Source organism: Lissotriton helveticus, chromosome 3_1 (assembly GCF_964261635.1).
Source record: "Lissotriton helveticus chromosome 3_1, aLisHel1.1, whole genome shotgun sequence".
Lineage (NCBI taxonomy): Eukaryota > Metazoa > Chordata > Amphibia > Caudata > Salamandridae > Lissotriton > Lissotriton helveticus.
Genome location: NC_136061.1, coordinates 1,116,906,345 through 1,116,930,408, shown reverse-complemented (window position 1 = coordinate 1,116,930,408; position 24,064 = coordinate 1,116,906,345). Strand labels below are relative to the sequence as shown.

Here is a 24,064-nt window from a genome sequence, read left to right as displayed (position 1 = left end):
AGCGGACATCTGCTTCCTCGACAAATACCTGTTGGAAGGCCAGGATCGAAATAGGTTTAGAACTTTGTACACATCCCATAATACAGAGTAACATGGTTCTGGAGGCACTGACAATCCGATACCTCTCAATAACTTACAAACTAAAGGATGCTCGCCGATCAGACGATTATCCAATGGAACATGGCCCGCTGAGATCGCTGAATGAAAGATGTTAATTGATCTATAAGCCAGTCCCTCTTTTGCCAGCGAGGCTAAAAAGTTAAGGACGTGGACAATGTCTGCCCCCATTGGATCCACCTGTTGTCGCAGACACGAACGTCCCCACCTTGATCAAGCGGATCGGTATCTCTTATTGGTGCTCTCGGCCCAGGACTTAGAGAGCAACATGGCAGCTTCTTCCGAAAGGCCTGGAACTTTTCAGTCAGTCAAATAGGCTTTATTTCGATAAAAACATATCTTTAAAAGCAGTACATACAACAGGGTAAAAAGGATAAAAAGCCAGCCATATACGAACAAGCGTGACTAAATGTGAATAAAATGGCATCAATAAATTACCTAAGACAGTCTAACATAATGACCAAAATTAAACAATTTCATTAAGCCTTTTTGACCTGATCACCCATGCCCAACCTAGAAACTTTGCCATACCACATACAAACAAGGGGCGGGTATCAGACTTCAAAATGCGCAAGGCCTCAATAAAATTTCTGGTGCCCAGCTCCTTGCACAGGGGTTTCAGCCACCTAGATCGGGGGACTATATAGGCAGGGCATTCAAATAAAAAGTGAGCCACCGACTCAGTTCTAGGTGTGCAAAAAGAGCAAAAGGGAGTAGTCTGGGCCGGGATTTTCCAACGCGCGGTCAGTTCCCCCACTGGAAGTACTCCTATTCTAAATTTGAAGTACAAAGCCCTATCTCTTGGTTTCAAAATTAAGTCAAGATAGGGTTCTCGGAGGGCCACTTCCTTCACCAGAAAAAAATCACTGGAGGATCTACATAGGTTGGGATCCGTGATTCTCTTATCCGCTACCCAATTCCAGTAGGCTCTCTTCAAGACAGACTTGGGGGGCAGTTCTAGTCTGCCAAGCTTCCCCTAGTCCCAACTCCCCAAGCAGGAATTTGACGTCCCTCAGCCATCTTATTTTTGACCAACTGGGCAGCGATAGAACCTCCTTCAGCCCTTCCGCATAACTGGAAAGTTCAGGGACTCTCCATAAGCGGGCCCAGAGTAGAAGGGGGCGCAATTTTGCCTGATCTTTAATTGGGCGGCAACCCATATTCAAAAGCAAGGGCAATGTGGGGGTACTCTGTGGAAGGACCATCAGATCCTACAGGAATTTATTCTCTGAGGAGGCTAACTGGTCAGCATTCGAGGAACCCCAAAGCTCTGCCCCGTAGAGTGCCGCACTAACACCTCTCGCCATATATATGTCCAACACAGGGGCAATGGGCTTAAAGGAAGATGACCGCTGTTCCTTGAGAAGGGCCCCCACCACCCTTTTATGACTCAATAACATCTTTTATATGGGAGTCCCACCGCATAGTGTCACTAAGACGAATGCCTAGATAGTCGAACTCCTTGACCCTTTCCAAGGGGACCGAATTTAATACAGGTGCCCGACCAAGCTTTTTTGGGGGGTTCAGGACCAAGTATTTGGTCTTTTCTGTATTCATTTTTAACCCCCTATTCACGCAAAAGAATTGAAAACTATTGAGGAGGTTCTGTAAACCCATCGGCGATTTTGAAATCAGGAGGGTGTCACCAGCAAATAATAAGGTAGGTATTCTCCTGCCCGCCAGGGATGGTGCATCAGCAGGGTGTTTCAAGAGGTGCTCCACCACTCCGTTCGCATACAATGAGAACAGAGTGTGGGGGCAAGGACACATCCCTGGCGGACGCCCCTGTTCACTGAGATTCTATTGGTCTTTTGACCCTGCTTTCCCCACCTCACCTGCGCAAAATTCTCTGAGTGGAGTTTCGTCAGTAGGGAAAGAAGATAAGCGGGCATTCCCAGATCGGACAATACCTTCCACAGGCAACCACGGGGCACTAGGTCGAAAGCAGTCCGTAAGTCTGACTTTGATACAGGCTGCCTTTGCCTAGTACAACCACTTTCCAATAGAGGAGCAGAAGTCTAAAGGTCTGCTCAATGGTCCCCGGTGCCTGTCCTGAATCCTGCCTGAAAATCAGAAAGTATTTTATTGTCCTCTGCCCACTGGAGCACTCTCCCAAGAACCACCTTTGCTGCCACCTTCTGAGAGGAGTCAATTAAGCTTATGGGACGGTAATTTGCTGGGTCGTCCCTAGCCCCCTTTCGGGACGACCTCAGCTCCCATCCAGGAGTCAGGGAGAGTGGCACCAAGGTAGGATGCGTTTAAGGAGTGAAGAAATAAGTTTCCCCCATTCTGTTAAGTTAAGGCGTAACAGATGCCCCGGAAACCCATCGGGGCCTGCTGCTTTATTGGGGACCAGGGCTTTAATCACATTCTCCACTTCCTTAGCTGAAAAGGATAGGTCCTCGCTCAGCCCAGGGGAGCCAAAGGATGGAGAATCAGGCAGCCCCATCCTATCCTCCTCGGTGGAAGTATAAAGGAGGGAGAAGTGGTTAAACCATAACACCTCTGATATGTTACATGTTATCAACGTCTCGACTGGCCTGTTCCTGGTCCTAACTAGGTCCCAGAAGCCCCTGGGATCTCTTCTGGCACTAGCCTCTTTCAAATTGCACCAAAACTGATTGTCCCACTCTTTTTTGGCAACGGATATGGCGTGCCTATACTCCTTCCTGGCAGTGCGGTTCCGCTCGCCTCCCTTGCTTTGGACTGCTTCAATAAGCACCCTTTTCGCCCTCCGACAATTCATGGAGAACCACCCCGGATCACCCTTGAGTCGCCGACGATCACTGGCGAAAGGACCCCGGCTATGTGTTAGAAATAACTCGCCCAAGGATTTGGTAGTTTCGCAGAAAAGAGAGGATGCCTCCGAGTAGTCCGAACGAATGGTTTCTAACCTACTCAAAGCTTTAGCCATGATTGATCCTATTTCGAGGACTTTTCAGCGTTGCCTGTAACCCACCAGGCCATCAAGCGCAGGCCGCCTGTGACCAGAAGACAGTGAGGATTCCCCTGAGAATCTATGAGGAGATCGAGACAGAGGGGTAGAGGGATTGGACAATCCCAGGAAAGTTCCATCAGAACCAGAAACCAGGCTTGCGACCTCCATATCAGAGTAAATACCACTAGGTCCGCCTGTTGTCTCCTCACCTGGGTTGATAATCTCATGATCATGGCAAAGGGGGGAAATGCGTAACCCTGTTCCTTGCTCCAATCCTGGAGGAAAGCATCCACTGCCAATGCCTCCGGATCCGGATGCCAACTGCAGTAACGTTCCAGTTGGGCATCCAGACGGGAGGCAAAGAGGTCCACCGAGAATGGACCCCACAGAGCCTGGATTTCCCTGAAAACACAGGGATGTAGTTGCCATAAGTGGTGTCCTTCCAGTGACGAGATCACCAGTCTGCCACTTGGTTGGACGAACCCGAAGGTGCTCCGCTGACAGGGATACCTGGTTGGAAAGGCAATATTCCCAAAGATCGCGGGCTAGATTGGATAATGCCTTGGACCATGTCCCCCCGAGGTGGTTTATGTAGCGCACTGCTGCCACATTGTCCATCTTGAGCAGAACACAACTTTGGATCTCGTCCTTTGTCCAGCACTTTACCTCGAACAAGCCTGCCATCAATTCCAATCAATTGATGTGAAGGGCTTGCTCGGAAGAGGACCATCTTACGCCACAGCGGGCACCTCAACCAAACCCACTGGCGTTGTACTCTATTATCTGATCTGGTTTGGAACCGAAAATCGCCCGGCCGTTCCAGGCCTCCACATGGTCGATCCACCATTGAAATTCTGTCCTGGCTTTCTCTGTGAGGGGCACGACCTGAGAGTAAGTGAGGCCTTTGCGCAGGTGAAAAGCTTTTAGGCGCGAAGGGCCCTGTAATGTAGGGGACCCGGAAAAATTGCCTGGATCGAGGACGAGAAAAGGTTCACCACTCTGGCCAAATGACGTAGCGAAATTGTGGGCCTTGCTAGAGTGCGCTTCAGCTCGTGTCTGATCGTTGATAACTTCCGAGAGGGTAGGAACAAGGTAGCCGCTACCGAGTCTATCATGAAGCCCAAAAACTGTATCCTCTGGAAATGGAGAAGGTTCGACTTGGTCTCGTTGATTATAAAACTCAACAACTCCAGGAGGGACACCCCTAGTTGTAAGTGGGTCACCAGCCTTAAATAAATACATAGATAAATAAATAAATAAAATAAATATTGGGGACACTGACTCATGATAAGTATGTTGTCCAGATAAATTATCAGCCGACGCTGTCCGATTGGAGACGCTCCGCCACTGGCTTCATCACCTTGGTGAAACACCACGCCGCAGAAGACAGTCCAAAAGGAAGAGAGATGAACTAGAAAATCTGCGAACCCCACTGGATTTGAAGAAAGCGTCTGTAAGGGGGGAATATCGGGATCGTAAGGTAAGTGTCCTTGAGATCCAGGCGGACCATCCAGTCCCGTTCCTGTAACAGATCCCTCAGGAGGTGAATGCCCTCCATTTTGAAATGATACAAAAGGGGATGATGGAGGGAACGTTTGAGCAAATCAAACACTCAACCCCAGTCAACTGATCTGGGTTTAATCCATCACTATTCTTTAGCCTACTCAGCCACCCCATTTCAGACATGGCTATATGCAAATCAGTCTGACCCTGTGCCTCATGGGAACAGTCCAGCCCGAAATGCCAAGCCATGTCTTCCATGGACCGGAAACAAGCATCCTGGGACCAGTTTCGGATTCATAATCCTCATCAGCCAGGCTATCTTGAATCCAGTGGCCAAGTGAGCAAGGGACTCACGTCCGAGCATACCCTGCCACACTTTGGGAGGTGAAACTTTTGGGACAGCTTTAGTTAGAAGTGTTTGTGGGTGTGGATGGGTAGGAGCAGGATCATTATACGTGGTTTTAACTGGACAAGCCTGACTGTTAGCTTTACCTTTGCCTTTGCCCGTCCCCTTTAATGTTCCCTTCAATTTAGCGGGACCGCTCCCACCTGTCAACTCAACCCGGCCCGGCTTCGTGCCCGGGACTTGAGAGGGGTTGGGAGTACTTTGCTGGGGTTGCGTTATATGACCAATAGGCCCAGAGGTAGCCACAAGCGACACTGAAGGAATGTTGCCCGTCATCTGGGGGTTTTCCAAAATGACCGCAGAGGGTACAGCAGGCGAAGACAGCTGGTGTTCTGTGGATTGCCTGCTTGCAGTAAGCCCTCCTTGATCCTCATCCCTTATCCTAGAATGCAGTTTGATGAGTGCTTTCAGTGAGAAAATGCTATCTAAGGTCGGTTGCTCAAACCTGTCTAGCCTGTCACCCAGCCCAACAACTCTGTCGATAATCGGGGACAGATGTTTTTTCAGCAATTCCTCACATTGTTCAATAGAAACAGGGACACAGGGAGCTAATGGCTGGTAACTGAAAAAGGGCACTGCACCCACTTTCTCTAGGTTGGGACCCCTCCCCTTGATGGTAGAAAAGGGATTAGTCGGGCCCAAGCCCTCAACCGTTTTAATACCCATGACCTTAGACCCCTGTTTTCTTGGCTTCTTACATGATTTCAAGGTGTTTCTTCTACGTGGGCTAGCAATCCTTTTTCTTTTTGCGGTTACAAGGACCTTTCGGGTCAGCCGGGGGATGCCTATTGGTTTTGGAATTGCCTCTGTGTGTGGAGAGCGAACAGGGCATACTATGAAAGGAGGGGTTACAATGGGAGACACGACTGGATTGCCACCAACCTCAGGAGGAGGTGTGGACAATTCAGACAGCCTCTCCAATCTGTCAATACTGGCTCTCAAAGATGCAACCCTCGTTTCCTCAGACACACAGGGTGTGGGTAAGAGGGGGACAGGGTTGCATACGGGTGATACTACCTGAGCTAAAGGGCCCAGGGATGATCTTTTAGACGGGTGGAAGTCTTGTGAAAGACGCCGCTCCGTCATTACTATTTCCTTTTCTATTACAGCTGCAACCCGTGTTATAAATTTATCCATAGTACCTATTACACTACTGGGACCCCCCTCCCCTCAGGCTCTTCCCCGAGCGGGTGGACATTAATGCAGACTACTAGGAATGAGCAGATGCCCTTAATAGCGTCAGAATGACTACCGGGACTGGAGTAGCAAGATGTAATGTCAGAGGGGTGGCCCAGCCCAGCCTCAGACAGCCCCTGACTGCCACAGACTGCCCGCCCTTTGCCCGGGCTTCGCTCGGCGTTCCGCTGAGCGCCGTTCGCGATTTTAAGTAGGAAGTATTGTGAGCGGGGGGCGTGGCTTCGAGGGGGCGCGGCCAAGATCTCCAAAGCTGTGCAGGGACTCCTGGTCTATCGAGTCCCTGCCTCTCACCGCCCTTCTCGAAGTAGCCGAGTCTTCCTCCGCTCCTCCCAGGTCCTGTGCAGCAACAACACCAAGCCCCTCGCTTCTACCCGCGATGCGGCACCCGCGGAGCGGGTGCGGCGAGAAGTAGCGGGGTTAGCGGTATCCCTCTGCTGTGAGGGATAGAGGGCAACCCAGGGTCCTCATCAGGTAAGCTCTCCCGCCAAGCACCTGACTTCACTCACTTTTAGCACTCAGCTGGACGGGGGCGTGGCTTCGGGGGGGCGCGGCCAAGATCTCCAAAGCTGTGCAGGGACTCCTGGTCTATAGAGTCCCTGCCTCTCACCGCCCTTCTCGAAGTAGCCGAGTCTTCCTCCACTCCTCCCAGGTCCTGTGCAGCAACAACACCAAGGCCCTCGCTTCTACCCGCGATGCGGCACCCGCGGAGCGTGTGCGGCGAGAAGTAGCGGGGTTAGCGGTATCCCTCTGCCGTGAGGGATAGAGGGCAACCCAGGGTCCTCGTCAGGTAAGCTCTCAGCAGCAGCTAGATAGTCTCTACCAGATAAGGTGTTACCGAAAGTAAGTAACTTGTTCTTCTGACACAGACAGGAATAATAATAACAATGTGTTGTGAATATAATTCAGATTTAAGTCCTTGTAGAAAATAGTCCTTCGATTTAAAGACCCAAAGGATCATTTTATACTAATTTAAAGCAAGCTAAGAATCGATGTGGCCACCGGAATCTAGTCTAAAAAAGAAAATGGAATCCCCTGACCAGTCAGTGGCCTTCGATTTGCCTTATAATTTTGCCCTAGCCTAAAATGCAGTAAAGGCCATGGTTCCTCTTGCAGAGTGAGCTCTAAACACGCTCTATTGTATCATCTTCTTGACCCAGCTTCATAGTGTGGTGGAAGATATGGAAGCGGGCTTCCCAATTAAAATCAAAACCTGAACTTGCTTTTGGGATAGAACATTTGTCTAGCGTCTAGCTCTCCTCATAGGACTACGATTAGGATATGGGGAATATAAAGTAGAGTCAGTAGCCATTATCAATGCCCTCCTGCCAGCCACTAAAATGCAGTGACTGGCTACTTTCTATATATATCGAAGGTAACTCAAGAAGATGTGCATGGATAGGCATTCCATATCTAATGTACAGATGTGTATGTATTACCCACGTACAAAGCTCAACATCAAAACTGGCATGGAAGCAGTTTCCCGTCCGGTTGCTAAGTTGATAATGAGGAGCCTACAAACCTAAAGAGGCACACTAAAGATGGGTTTAACCTTTTCACATATAGTTGCTGGAAAATGGCTCAAGCAACATGTGAAATATGTAAAGAAAAGAAGTTAGAAAATATTTTCTACAATATAAGCAAGCATTGGCCAAATCCAAGATTTCTTGCTTTGTATTTTGTCTTGACTAAAACATTAGAAAAGGCCAGCCGCAGTGCAAAACAAAGCGATACAAAATGGGATGATGGACGGAGCGTTTGAGCAAATCAAACACTCACCCCCAGTCAACTGATCTGGGTTTAGTCCATCACCATTCTTTAGCTCACTCAGCCACCCCAGTTCAGACATGGCCATATGCAAATCAGTCTGACCCTGTGCCTCATGGGAACAGTCCAGCCCAAACTGCCAAGCCATGTCTTCCCTGGACCGGAAACAAGCTTCCCAGGACCGGTTTCTGGCATTCCAGCCGTCTTCAGCCAGGCTTGCTTGAATCCAGTGGCAAAGTGAGCAAGGGACTCACATCTGAGCATACCATGCCAACTTATGGCGAACAAAGCGGTACAAAAGGGGGTGGTGATGGACGGAGATTCTGAACCAACCAAACACTCACAACCAGTCAGCAGATCTGGGTTAAATCCATCACAGAACAAAGCAGAAAAAGATTGATTTATGTATACAATGTAGCAAGGAGAAAATAATTTTAGTGTGATGATTCAGTATACTTTCAAGGTGTTAAGTAGTTCCTCATTAATTGCAATGCACACACTGCATCGAGGGCAGAACGATATACCAAACCGCCAATACCATGAGGTGAGAGAAAAATACTCCTCTGGTAAAAGCCAAAGCCGACTATGCATATTTAAAATATTTGGTAAAATAGGTTTTACATTGTCAAGGCAAACTTAAAAAACAGCAATCAAGTCTGGGTTAGGATGGGCAATAGAATTTGATTTCAAATATATTTTGATGATCTGTTTCTTATTAGTTGCTCTCTTTGACAGGGAAATATGTCCTCTAATCTGGTTTTTGATTATTATTCAAAATTCATTGAATGGTGTAGTACTTTCCTTAAATTTGGAGGCTTACTAGAATTGGGGTTAAATGAAGGGGTTCCAGAAGGGATGTCCTGTCCTTTGTGTGCCAGGTATCGCCGACTCTAAAGGGGAACCTTTTTGGAAGAAAATCACCTGAGCGTTGGCCACCTCCTTCCTTGGTATCTGGGGACAGAGTAGAGCCAGATGTTTGTCACTGGCGAGCTGGAAGAGATCAGGATCAGCCTGCTGTGTCTTCTTTAGTAAGGAGCGCGCTGTTCCTGTTACCAATATGGCAGAAGTATTGACTTGCATAATACAGTACCCTTGGAACCTATTTACTCGAACTTGCTTTTTACCTTGGTGTAGAGGAAGTGCAAGCGCAAGGTCTGGTGGATGTTGTCGGGATCGTCATTTCCTACCCTAGGCCCTACTTATCCCTTAATGCCACGCCACAGCACTAAAGCGCAGTTGTGGTAAACCTAAATGGTATTTTTTTTGTCACTAGTAGAGTGACAGAACTATTCAATGTTTTCATTGTTATATATACCGTAATAAGCATTAAGAGATCTATTTGGAAAACTGCTTTGTGCATTTTCCCTCACAGTCCCCAGAAGTACCCCGACTGTGGATTGATTGATTTAAGCGCGCTCTCCTTATTGTTGCATACAATTGCTCTGATATCAAGCTATCCTATTTGTTTGTAGGAATACAGTCAGACTTGTTAAAATAACTAAATTACAGGGAGGAAAACAGAATAAGTAGGCCATTAGAATGATTTCTTAAGATTATGCGAAGGAAAAATGTTTATTCATTTCAATTTGATTTCTTGCAGGTATACAAAGATTTTTAGCACCGCCTCGATAATAACCACATTGATATAAAATTGGTTCTTGTAGCAAACGTTCTATTGATGGCTTCATAATGCATAAAAGTATGTAAGCAGTTGCTGCTGAATAAAGTCATTTGCATGAAGCTCTACATCGTGTTCAAATTATTACTGTACATGATTACAGGACAACCTAGTTGTTAATTGCCTGTGGTCTTTAAATATGCACTTCTTTCAGAAATAGACACTAATTATTAGATCTTGTTTGCTGTTACACCATAAGTTGCAAATGTCTAGGAACGTTTTAAAATTTGCAAGTCTAATGGGGCATGAGCACCGGGAAAATTGATCTAATCATTTAGAATGAGTGTTGCATGCAAAATGAATTAAATGTTTTATTGACATTGGAAAATCCTTTAATATAGTTTTATCAAACATTTACTTTTTCAGGTTGCAAATGCGTAGCTTTAACAACGCTGTCGGTTGTTGTAGTCTTGTCTAGCTGTTACAGTCCTTGTACTTTGCAGAAAACAGTTGTCTATGTACTTCTGATATATTAAAGAAAACCTGAAAAAATGTATTGAATAGTGTCTAGTGGTAAAATTCTGTTATATATGAGACCTGGGACTCGTATTAAAATGTACTAGCATTTTGTCTTAGAATCACTGACTGGATGTAAATTGAGTACAATGGTGTTAGATGGGCTCATGTCCTACAAGAGGTATTCTCTTGGGCAGCAGGTGCAAGTCATTCCATGATTGCGCGCAGATTAACGCATGGGTATAAGGGTCCAGGACCCATTGTTAGGGGTACTTGGGGACTTTGTGCATTGTGTCCAGTTAAGGCCTTCTTCTATAAGGTTGTCTTGAGTGTCCTCTTTGAAAGAAGAGACTATGCACCAACGCGAGGTGGGTGACCAGCTTTCTAAAATGGAGAGTGCAGATTGTGTGCTGCAGTTCCTTCCCCGTGCTTCTTCCTTTAAAAATGCCAGTGCTTAATCAGCCATAGTTGCCTGGTCCTATAGATATGCAGAGCTAGTTCCCTGACATGCTTGTGGGTCGTGCATTAACATATAAATCTGATCCTGTATTTCACCTGGCACCAATTGAGTTCTTTTAGGGCCGGGTTATTTTAGTTCAGTTTATTTCTGTGTTTAAAGCGAATTAGTCAGTAACTAGATTAAATACATCTGCCACTAGAAAGTATCAGTATGTTTTGATCCCACATTTAGATCTGACTTAACAGTAAACTGTGTAGTATGCCAGATTAGCACTAAAAAATAAGCGTAGGTATCAGTTCCACAATGTCGTGTGTTTTATGTGATTAACACCAATTGGGTAGCAAGAGTGATGTCATTGAATAAGTTGTGCTCCCTTGTGGACCTTTTGGCATATCGTAGGCGGGTTGCACTTGGACCTCGATCAGGCCCTGCTTCCATCACTCACGTCTGCAGAGCTCACTGCGCATGGACTGTCGCAATTTATGAACCATCCCTCCTTTGACTATGTAGTTTATGGCTACAGAAACCCATGATGGCAATATAGGACCTTCTTATATACAAGGTAATCTGTGATATGATCCTGTGTTCCCACCAAGGGGCTCAGGTAATATCATAAACCGCTAGGTGAAAAGCAGAACTGATTGTGTCGCTAGAACCCCGAGATAGCAATGTAGACATATATTATCCGTGTAATGTATTTGACAGTGCTGTACAAAAACCTCGTGTTTGATTTAATATCTTATAATGTTGCTTCATCTAAAAGAAAAATCTAGACCACATCTAGGCTTCATATGACCATTGACTTGCCTCTAAGTTCACTTGTAAAAGTTGACAATTTTGTGAGTGTTGTGTTGTCTTTATGAAGTGTTTAAACTTACTTGAGCTTTTTATTTATTGGCATAACAGCAAACGAATCCTTGGGAGTTGTTTATGCAGCTTATTGTCTGATATAGTAAAGCAATGGTCCAGGTGTGTGTCTGTGTGAGTGTCTGTCTGTCTATCTGCCTCCCTCCCTCCCTTTGGATCTTCCTCTCAGCACCCGCCCAACAAACTTCAACTCCACTGATTCAAGGTCAGTTTTTTAAAAGTTCATATTTATTTGGCTTCTATATGGCACAAAATGCACAGTCCTCTCCACAATCTCGGACCGACACATTTCGGCGAATTGCCTTCTACTGGGTCACTGTGGGTTCAACATCGGGTTCCTTATATTTTGTGTCCCTTTTCCATGGCATTGACCCTTGGGTGACCACTAGAGCGATACATTTGGTTACTTTTTTTTGGCCAAAGCTTCCCGCCATCAGTGATTTATTTCACCACATTTTAAAAAGAACCTTATTACATTTATGTACATGTGTTTCTGTACAAGTTCATTTTTTCTCTTTCTACATTTTTTGTACTTTTCTTACTTTTTTGTTACTTTTTTTGCTTTTCACATGATGGACTTAAGTTTTTGTCCCCTCGTTTTTTATCTATTTGTAATATAAATTTCATTATTTCGTTTCATCAGAATAAGGAACAGCAGAAGAGATAAGTAAGCGGAAATAGATCAACCAATTATTACATAGACAATCAACGATGTTATCCAATGCGCTCTCCATTATGTTATGCACCATAACCTCCTATAGAGCTACTGTTTTCTCATTTCTTATTCTTTTCTTTTTACTTTTCATATCAGAGACTGGGGAGGAAGAAGGGTGAAGAGGGGGGGGAGGTTTTTAACGGGAGGGACCAGGGGGCGGAGGAGGGGGAAAAAAAGTGGAGAGAGAGAGTGAGTGGGGAAAGGACCAAGTCAGGGGGGCGGAGGCGAGCGGAAGAGGAGTGACAGCCGTACATAGATGGCGAGGGAGAGAGGAGTGATATCCTGTATGTGAACAGTTTTCAAGAAGTTAATTCTAAAAAACACAGGAAGATAATTTTGTTTCCCCTTAGCCTGTCTGGCAATGTTAAAGTGCCATGTGCTTAGTTGTAATTTGTTCAGCGCCCAAAGGTTTTCAGTGAAATGCCTCGTGCTATTGCTTAACCCCTCAATAATAATAAAACAGCCGTCTCTGGTCTTCCAAAAGATAGCAATAAAGTGTAATGTGCCTGCTCAACCCCTCATTATTAATGAAGGCCCTATCTCATTATGCAATAAATAGTCATAAAGTGCAAGGTGCTAAACTATCCTAGTTCTTAACCCCAGGGGACAGCTATTTATGATGTCAATTGTTCAATAAAGTGCCTATGCTGTATCTTATATACGAGTGGTTCATATAAGATTATTTTCCCTCCGTCTAATCAGATGGCATCTATAATAAAGTGCTAGGTGGTCAAAAGTGCATGATGCTCTTTCTGATTTCCTTTCCTCTGGTTCAAATAATATACAATATTTTTATATAAAAAACAGCGGTTTTTGTATATATCTACACCCGTTCCTTTTGTCCTTTTCCATTTTTTGTAAAAAAGTTTTATTTTTTATTTGCTTATAAATTACATTCTGAACAACCCAATATTTCAATATATGCACATAGCAAAGATTATTCTGCACGTTAGAATTTCATGGTAGTGCTGACCTTTACCAGTTCATAAATATATATAATGTCATAAGTGTACAAAGAGCTCTGCATCTCTATTATGGCCCCATGGTGTTTCTGTTCCCATCAGTAAAATCAACCGGGATTCTTGTTTCCGCAACTCACTCTCTCGATTTCCCCCTCTTGGGGGCCTTGATGTGTTTACAAGGATTGATTATGCATTTGATCAAAGTGGCAGGCTACCGGGTAGGTCTTATCCCCATTTCTAATTGCTCTTATGTTCTGTAAGATTCTTAATTTTAATTTGTTTTTTGTACTGCCAATATACAGCTTGTTGCACCCACATTTTAGTGCATAAATGACAAATTCCGTATTGCACGTTATCCTTTCTCTGATCGGTATTGTGCGACTGTCCATCGTGCAATAGTTCTTACTGTTTATCCCGTATTCACAGGCATTACACGAGTTGCATTTTATGAAACCTTCCTGGTTCTTCAACAACCATGATCCCATTTCTTGTTGGTTCTTTCTGGGGGTAAAGTGACTGGAGGTTAGAATGCCCCTCAGAGTGTCCGAGTATCTTCTCTACATGAGTGGAAGTTTGGAGTGAATATATATATATATATATGTATATATATATATCGCAGCAAGTCGGTCACAATTCGGGGAAAGTCCTTCAGCTAAACACACCTCAGCTGTATCCTGACGCGTTTCGGGCCTGGCGCCCTTAATCATAGGCTGACTGCAGCGCAAATGACCAGCAAACACGACTTTCATCGATTCCTCCTCTTTTTATTTTCATTTGCATATCCCTCAGGTGAGTGAAACAGCAAAGCATTATGGGAATGGAAGTCCATTAACATACCACCCAAGTGGGCTGCCGGTCTCTCGCACTGCCAAGGTTCTGTAAATTGTTTGTATTGGGGGAAGAGATCTGGAGGCAAAGTTATGTAATTTACAGAACCAGCACTGAAAATAAAATAATTCTGCATCCAATACCTTGGTTCGTGCCTGTTCCTGTTCGCAGCTGAGGAGAAAGGCTACAGCGCGAGGGAGACGGAGGATTTTGGCATCTATCTATATATGTCTATCTATATAGATATATATATCAGATCATCATTCAGCATAAATGATTAATAATAATCATACAATCAGTGGTCCCTGTTTCTTATAAAACACCCTTTTCCCTGTGTTCCATTTAATCCATTCTAGGGCTGTACATAGGCTGGGTATGGTGATTGCCTGAAAAATAAGTATTTTGTGTGGTTACTATTTTTTCTTTTTTTTAATCTGTTTATTATTTTCCACAACAACCAACTTACACAGTGATCAAGTACATCAATATGTGCCCCTTCTGAACTCTCCCCCCGGCAATTATCCATAGTATATTATACAGAAGGACATATCTAGAGGACTAATTTAGAACAATCATTGTCCAACTGTTGAGTAGCAACTGTGTAGTCGCAATAGTCCCGTATCACAACAGTAATGTGCAATTGCAATGTAAGTATTCACATGTTGCAGAGCCATGCAGTAATAAACCAAAAACTATCCCACCCTCACAAATACCACCCTCAACCCCACCCGCTCCCACCTGTGTGTCATACTCAACAGCCCATCATATCATAACAGTATACCTTAACAGCACTAAATACACTGGGGGGGCCCCGTTTCGATGTCGTTATCCGAGAACACAGCTATCTCAGGGGGTGCTACACTCATGCACTCCTACACCTTTCAATAAGTGTACTCACTCACCAGCTACTGCAAGCACACTGGAATCCGAGTCTGAATCCAAATCTGGGGCCTTTAAATCTATAACTAGGCCCTCCCATGCCCATGCAGCTTCTAGCGCCTTGTCGTTGTGAGATCTTTGGGCCTGTTGCAGGCGAACTATATTCGCTCCCTGCCCATGTAATTAATGCGGCCTTCCATCTGACAAAGCTGGGCCCTCCTCTAGCTTTGCAGTCTGTTGTGATTTACCTTTTGGCGAGCAGCAACCCCAAATTGAGGAATTTACTAGTTACTTTTGTTTTACTAGTGTGAGGGAACCAATGTAGTAGACAGGTACCCCTGTCTGGTTCAATCCGCCGCTCCGTAATATAAAAAAGTAGTACCACTACATCGTCCCAGTATGTACCCAAATGAGGACAATCCCACAGCATATGTAGTAGATCTGCTCCCACTAGTCTACAGCGGGGGCATCTAGCAGTATCTACGTGGAAATATTGATTTATCTTCGCTGGGGTTAGATATGCCCTATGCAGTATGAAAAAATGAACTAGTTGGAATCTGGCATTTCTAGTGCTCTTCCATGCCCTCTTGACTATGTGTCCAGGCCGTGTCTGGGATTTCTTTATTGATGTCTGTCTCCCAATGGTCGCGTAACTTCTGTAATGGCGGTAAGCCCTCTCCGAGCATGCGTCGATATAAGCAGGTGACGGCCTTATAAGTACCCGCTGCCATTACCACGTATTGGCATGCTAAGCTCACTGGTGGTTCCGACAGGCCCCTCCCCCAATATTGTTGAATGGCAGCCACCAGGGCTGTGTGAATTAAATAGTGCCCCCGTGGGAGCCCAAACCGCTCCTGCAGCACACGATAGGGCAGTAAAGTGCCATCTTCGTATAGGTCTCCTATCACATGCACTCCAAGTAATTCCCAATCCTCAAGTGCAACCAGTCCCCGCCATGTGGGAGGGCAGTGCACATACCCAAGGGTATCTCCGGGGCACATGGGCGCTGCACCTTGGCTCTGCAATGGTATCGACTCCAGCAAAGCTTCAGAATGCGTTCCTCAGGGGATAATGAGTCCTTATACAATTTTTGCTGGAGCACAACAAGCGACAAAACGTGCTGAGGTATTCCGGGCTCATTCTCACGCTTGGGGCCCCTAAATTCCAGAGCTATAGCTTGGCTGAACCCCTGGAACTGTACAGTCAGATAATACAACTCAAAATCTGGCACCGCAAGCCCCCCCTCTGGTCTCGGGCGTATCAATGTGTCCAGCGCCACCCTCCGTCTCCCCAGATAAAGCCACCAAGCAAGGATCGGAGCTGCCAAAAAGTGGCAGCAGGTATCCACACCGGCAGTGTCCGAAAATAATAGAGCAAGCGGGGAAGGGCCACCATTTTCAAGAGGGCCCCTCGGCCGGCCACCGACAAAGGCAAGGTTCCCCTAAATTGCATGCTGCTCTTAAGCCCTCGTATCGCTCTGCCGATATTACCGTCCAATAAGTCCTCCTGAGCGTGATAAATATGCGTTGCAAGGTAAGGAAGATAGCGGGGTTCTCACTTAATATTCTGCACATGCGTGGGCGAGTCGCGCAATAGATCTATTGGAAATACTCAAGTCTTCGCCCAGTTGACTCTGAGTCCGGAAATCTCCCCAAAATTGTGAAGCAGCGCACGTGCTCCCTCTAAGGCATCTCCTGCATTCGACAAAAACATCAAGAGGTCATCCGCGTATAACGAAATATATTGCATATGCCCACTGAGTTGCAAACCCTGGTACGCCCTCCCCAGTCTAGCACGAACGGCCAATGGCTCAATGGCCAAGGCAAATAACAACGGCGACAGCGGGCATCCCTGGCGAGTGCCACGCCCCACTGGGTACGATGAAGAAATGACCGCTCCGACCTTCACTCGAACAATACAATATTTCCGTCCAGCGCACATAGCTCTCCACGAGCCCAAAGGCTCTCATGATAAAAAACAAGTAGGGCCACTCCAAACTATCGAATGCTTTTGCAATGTCCACGTAGAGGACTACTGCTAGACTGTCCTCTCCATGGTCCTCACCAAGGATGCACAACAACCGTCGTACGTTGCCTGCGGTGTTGATGGTAGGAATAAAACCAGACTGGTCCGGATAAATCAGTCGCGCCAAGTGTGGGAGGAGCCGGGTGGCAAGGATGCGGCTCAAGATTTAATAATCCGTGGTGAGCATGGATAGGGGACGGTACGCAGTCGGGTCAGCACCAGCTTTCCCTGGTTTAAGCAGAGGAATAATGACCGCTTCCCGAGCAGAGGCTGGCAGAACCCCCAGTTCTTTGGCTTCTCTAAAAACCATCAGTAATCTAGGGTTCCGGGTCTAAAAGGGGTACCTCTATGTCCCCCAGGAACTCCCGCATGTCAATCGCGTCAGCCTGCAGTCGACTATTGTACAATTCTGTATAATAGTTATGAAACAGATCATTTATCCGATGTTGGGTATATTCCATTTGTCCCGTTGGAAAAGCCAGCGCCAATATAGGAGTGCTTCTGGGGAGGGGGTTAGCCAACCATGCTAGCAAAGTACCCACTTTGTCCCCTTCCGCATGTGTGCGGGCCAGATAGGCCCTATGGTCAAAGCACCTTAAGCGTTCGACTACTATCGCCATGGCCTCCTTAGCACTCAAGACCTCTTCTCGCGCCTCAGGGTTAGCCGAATGGGTTCCCTCAGCCGCCCAAAGCTTGCCCTCCGCGAAGTCAATATCACGTAATAACATCTACCGTACTCCTACCCACTTAGCAATACACAAGCCTCGGATCACCACTTTAAAGGCGTCCCACTCTATTGCAGTCGTTCTAGCTGTACCCTCATTATCGCTAAAATATTGTTCTATTCCTGTTCCTACCTCAGCTCGGAAGACCGGGTCGTCCAACATCTCCGGGCGCAACCGCCAAGATGGTATAGCCGGACGCTCCGGGGCCCAGCAGAAAATCACTAACAAAGGAGATTAAGATTGTAAAGAGATTCCAGCACTACATAAAATTGCATCAAGTCTCACATGCAAATCATGTAAATCTGAGAAATAGGAATAATCCCGTTCCCCGGGATGATGTGCGCGCCATACATCAATAAGCCCCCAACTATATTGCCATTGACCTCTGACTTTCGACATCCTATATATTGGGGCATCAGGTAATGGGGGATGGGATCTATCCATGGTCACATCCGCTATGGAATTAAAGTCCCCGCTAAAAGCACCGGGTTCGTGAAGTAGACGGCCAGAGTTTCGGACATGTGAGCAAAGAAGGTTGCCTGATCCACATTAGGGGCATATATACTGCAAAGGGTCACATCCCGCCCATGAAGGCGTCCCAGCACTACCACATAGCGGCCCTCAGGGTCCACTAACTGGTCAGTCACCTGGAAGGGGACTCCCGCTCTGATCCAAATCAACACCCCTCTTGCAAAAGCCGAATAAGTAGTATGATAAAGCTGCCCTCTACACCTATGTTGCAAAGCTAATCCCTCAGTTCTAGTAAGGTGTGTCTCTTGTAGAAATACTATCTGAGTGCCCCTACGCACCAAATAGGAGTGGACCTTGTATCGCCGTTGCATAGAGTGTAGGCCCGGCACATTCCAAGTCATACATTTTACATCAGGTAACAGACCCATGGATCAATTGTAAAAGCACATTAGGCCGCCAGTTTCCCCAAGACACGCCGGTGAGCACGATTTCCCGATCAGAACCCCCAACATTCCCAGAAACCCCCATCCCACCCACACCATTACCCTCCCTCCCCAGAACAGGCACTAACATAGTAAATCCCATCCAAACTGCCACCCCAACAAACGCCCTCTAGTGAGGACCGAAGACGTACTAACGGGGAACCATCCGGTGGGGGTAGGGTAGAACCTAGTAGATCAACAATAGTCAGCTGATGTGTCCAGAACCAACCCCCCAACAAGAACCAATCCCCCACTAGTGAAGGGACAACACTCCGCGGATGGAAGGGCAGTAGCATATTAACGACCAATTGTACCCTCTGGTCAACAAGTGTCACAATCACAACAATATGAAGCGGCCAGGGACATGACGACTGGTGGGGCACATGGCAACAATCACCCTCAGGGAGAGTCACAGAGTCTACCTTGCTTGCTAAGAGGCGTCCACCATGTCATCCGCTGTACCCGATGTCACTTGGGGGAGAACCTGGCTGCTGGTTTCAGAGAGCTCAGCGGTTTGTATCTCCTGCTTCTTTCTCCGAGCCAGTGGACGCTACCGGCGCGGAGGACTTGGACCCAGAGATATCCGCAACAGCCCGTAGTGCCGTCAACTGTTCCGTTTCCGTCTGAGACGTAGAAGGGCCCTCAAGTACTGTCCGTCGTCCCCTAGCTCGGCGAGATCGACGAGGGCGTTGTCCCTCTGCTGTACGCCGCGAAGGGAGACCAGCCTGTTCGATAAGCTTCTAGCCATGTCCAGGCTTCTTCAGGGCTGTTGCTAAAATGTGTTTTACCATCCAACACAATTCGCAATCGGGCGGGGAACATCAAGGAGTATTGTACACCTTCTTCCCTGAGTGCTCGCTTAACTGCCAAGAAGGACGTCCGGGCTCGTTGTACTTCAGGTGTATAATCTGGAAATAGCGTGACATTGCTGTTGTCCACAGTATAGGGTCCTGAGGACCTGGACTTGTGGAGGAGTAAATCCCTATCCCTGTAGTGAAGGAGGAGTGCCACCACCGGTCGGGGCGGGCGCCCAGGATCCGGCGGGCGCGCCGGCACCCTATGGCCCCTTTCCAGAGTATAAAACTGCGACAGTCCTTCCAGTGCGACCACTTCCCTGAACCAACGCTCCAAGTAGGCCACCATGTCGGGCCCTTCAATGCGTTCGTGCAGGCCCACTACGCGAACATTATTCCTCCTATTGCGGCCTTCAGCGTCATCAGCCCGCTTTTCCAGAGTCCGCAGCCGGGCTAGTACCTACCCCATCTGATTATCCAGCTTGCGCTGTCCGGGCCCAACTTCCTAGCCTTCTCTCTCGGATAGTTTCGCATGGTCGGCCTTTAAGAGCCCCAGGCCAGTCGCCACCTGCGCTATCTCCTGCTGCAGGGCCGCCCTAGTATCCGGTATGGCCTGCAGGATTTGGTCCACCTGGTGCTGTATCAGCATCCCAGGAGGAGCAGCCGCAGAGTCCCGTGGTCCCTGCTCCGTCGCCGACTCCACGCTGTCCAAGGAGGCACCCCCCTGCTTTCCCCTGGGCTTCCCCATGGTACAGCTCAGTGAGCACAGCGCAAAGGGGGCAAGTACCTCACAGAGATTGATTGCTCACAGTGCAGTGTGTGCGCAGAAGGGCCTGGCGTACGGTATCCCCACGGATGATGAAAAATCCCTGTGCGCCAGTCGTCAGCCTGCGGGCCCCAGCGTAGTTCATCCCGCTACACACAATCCATTGCACTGACCACGCACCATCACAGGCAGGAGCTACTCCAAGTCGCAGTGGTCAACCAAGGCCCACCTCCCCGGCACTGCTCCGTCGTAGGCACTTCACAGCCCCCTCCGGCAGTTATCTCTTACCTCCAGCAGGGCCATATATCTCCCACTGCTGCCGCCACGCCTCCAGGCAGGGGACCAAGACAGGGCGCAGCAGCAGCCCGTGCTCCCCCCCACAGAGCAAGGGCAGGGCCCAGGTGGTCCCATCTCCGAAGCGCAGCAGAGGCGAGGTCCTCAAACAAATAGTTCCCCCGTGCAATGAGGCCCCGGAGAAGGGCACTCTAAACGCAGCGGAGCGGCCAGAAGCATCCAGCAGGGAGGGGAAGATAGTAGCGGCACCGAGGGCCCCACCAAACCAGCTGCGTTAGCAAACGACTGTTGGCAGACCACCAAACCGCTCTCTGGAGCTCCGGGGATCCGCGGTCGGCGGTGTCACTCCCACACAGCTCCAGCCTCGCTCCTCATCACGGGCCCCAGCACCAGGCGGCCAGCAGCAGCCAGCAGTGTCATCTAAGGCCAAGGGTATCTCCCGCGCTGCCCCGCTTCGATGGATACTACGCAGGGCACCAGGGCACCGCCACACCACCGAACTCCCCACCAGGGCTCGGCTCTGGCATCTGCCTCCAGCCGTCCGGCCCGATCTGGCCAGCAGAGGCCCCGCACAGTTATCGGCACCCAGTAGCGTCCTCACCACACCTTCCGGTCAACCGGACAGTCCTCCAGGGCAGACGCCACCATCTATCTCGGGATGTGCCATCACCGCCTCCGCCATCTTGAGTGTCGGCCGAATCAGAGCTCGGAGGTCTTCACGGGTCCCGAGCTGCGTAGGAAGTGTCGCCCTCCCCAGCACGGGCAGGAGCAGCTCCCGACACACTTCCGCTCTACAAGGATAAAGTTAGGGGACCAAAGCAGCCCCTAAAGCAGGAGAATTAGTGGGGTTGGTGCAGAGCTACAGGCTCACGCTTACTTCTCCATCCGCTCCGAAGCCTTTTGTGCGGTTACTATGTTATCGATTTCAAAGTATGATCATTTTTATCATCAAAATAATATCTGGATTCAATAGCTTTGAAATTGCAGCAGCAATTTTATTACAAAATTATTTTAAGCAGTGGCTACTTGGAAAATGCAGACGAACTGCATGTGTTTTTAAGCTACATCTACAGCATCTTAAGTCCTCACTGTAGTTCCACTTATAAAGTTTCGGGGGGTACAATGCAATATCTTAAATTGTTGTAATTTAAGGTTTACAGGTATGAATGATCATAGTGATAAAGATCTTCTAATATCATCTGTATTCATATCTTGACCGAATGTAGTTGTCCACTTCAGAGACGCTTGTTCTAGGTCATCCTTAGCCTGCTCTGCTCCAAGAAGGTGTTATAAAATACTGGGATCTTGGGCGTAAAGTTGAATTCCTACAGGTGAAGGAATAATACATTTTTATCAATACATTTGTTGTCTAGATTTTGTAAGAAACAATTATGCAACTGTAAATATTTTAAAGTCTTCTTTAGCCAGAGAAAAAACATTTTTGATGTCTTGGAATCACCACAGCACACTGCTATAAAACAATTGGTCAATGATGACCAACCCCTGTTTGGCCCATGACTTAACTGTATAGTCATGAAAAATACCAAACAGCAATTGGCTACCACAGAAAGTAGAATACCGGTTGAACGGCGAGCTCCAAGCCCACCAGAGATTTGTGATCTTGAACCTAAATAATTTTGATCTTCAGCTGCTATTCATACATTTTTATAGAAACTCTGACCGAATCCCATGTGAAACATGGTAGTAAATTTGGTGTCCCTTTCTGAACATAAATTGGATATTCTTTGGACAATGTACGACCAGAAGTATAACTTAAAGTCCTTGTCTTGTTTGTTATTTACAGCATTTCTGCATACAAAATTAAAAATAAATGCATAAAAAAATACTCATATTAAGCTTATTGTGCATCATGAAGTGAAATATTGCTTCAGCGGTGAGCCCCTAAGCCATATCCCTTACTATTGGCCCTTAGTGTCATTTTTAAAAGCGAGGATGAGAAACGAAAAAGAGATCAATAACCCACTACATAATCAGTCTATCAAACATATATTATACAATCCTTGCAAAGCATCTTATTATTTATCTTCCATAGTGTTATGTTTTGTAGTAGTTGAGTTGTGCTGAAGTTAAGACTGGGTAAGGGTATTAGTAGGATTAGGTGTATGAGTGTGACTATGCATTTGCAACCCGCTATGGTTCCACACGCAAGTCCACCTGAGGATTAGCTCCTTTGAGTCACCTTCTTCTTATTGAAGTAAGTTTTGCCTTCTTTAATCATTTTGAGATTTGCTGGTTCCTGTAGAAACGTCTGTGCTCCTAACTCCTGTATAGGACCAGCGTATTTGTGAAGGTTCCATCTCCATTCCACCATAAAACTGCTCCATTCCTTCACTGTGTTGAAGCCCATGACTGGTTTGTAAAAGTTCCCAGCAACCTATGATGGCAAGAGAGGACCATATATTTTTTCCCATATTTTTTGACCTTTTTGACTTTGTGATATTTAGATATATCGTAACCACAGTCATTTTCCAGGTATGGCGATATGTGCATCCACAACCCCCTCCATTGCTCTCTCAAGCCATTGTATTGCTTTCCAATACTTGTTTGCAGACTGTCGGAATTGGCTTTAACTTCTCCTGTCGTTATTGGCAGAGCAAATAGCGATGGGCATCCACCTTGGTTTGTTATTTCATATACTCAAAGATGACCGTTACGCTGCATGTAGACTCATTGTTATAGCCATTTTAGAAGAACAGAAAATAACATTCATGGAGCTGAACTTTCATTTCTATACTTCCAAGATAGCTAAATGTAATTTTCTATTCTTCCAAGATAGCTGTCACATTGAGACTAATCTCAATGTGGCAGTCATCTTGAAAGTTTAAAAAATAACTTCCAGGGTGGTTGAACTTTATTTTCTGTACATTCAAGATTTTCTAGCATGATTTACTCCAGGTAAGGCATGCTGGCACATAGTGTAATTTCGAGTTGCACAGCTAGGAATGGGTGAGGATTCATGCAATTAGCGCATTATTCCATACACCGAAGTTTGAAACTCTGAATGGCATAGTAATGGTGCATCATCTGTGTAATACATCCAGTGGTCTTTCTATTTAACGGTGTGGAAATACCACCCAGAATTGTGCAAAGATCACAAGACACTAATTACATATTGCTAACTCATATTACCATTGCTACTAAACTGCTAGAGTGTGAGAACAGGTGGTGTGTAAATACAAATAGGTGTGAGTATGCAACTGATTAAAAAAAAAGTCTACAATCAGGGGCATGTTATTTTGCATATGGCATGTGGGTGTCTTAAACTGTGTATTTAGCTTCACAGATGTATTGTTTTAAAAATACTTTCATGACTGCAATTATTTTTGACCAGTAGCAGCTGATAAATGTTCATACTTATGGGATGTAAAGCCCTCCTCTAAATCTTACCGGCAAAGATTGTCTAATCTTCCAAAATGATTTGAAACGTGACCCCATTGCATTGGCCGTGTAATTCCTGATCCGGATGGAAAACAGTTTTTATGGTCAAATGTATAATTGCTAAGTGTGTGGGAATACCACACCCCTGGTGGTTCCTTCCATGAAAGTTTCCTCTGCTAAGGTGACATGTGTGAAAGGGAAACTGACGCAAATCATGATTAACGTGGTATGAGTGCTGACACACTGATTACTCCTGTTAGTCCCTTTTCAGCCACTGTCCGTCATGGGGATCATTATGCCTACATGCCTACTGCACTGGCACCCATGGGGTATGTACT

The 24,064-nt window shown here is 46.7% G+C and overlaps 1 protein-coding gene across 3 annotated transcripts in view; it reads left to right on the top strand.

Annotated features, from left to right (window-relative positions):
• The window catches only part of GPD2 (glycerol-3-phosphate dehydrogenase 2), a 1,236,906-nt gene that overhangs the window by 334,675 nt on the left and 878,167 nt on the right, over positions 1-24,064 (top strand). The window lies entirely within an intron of this gene.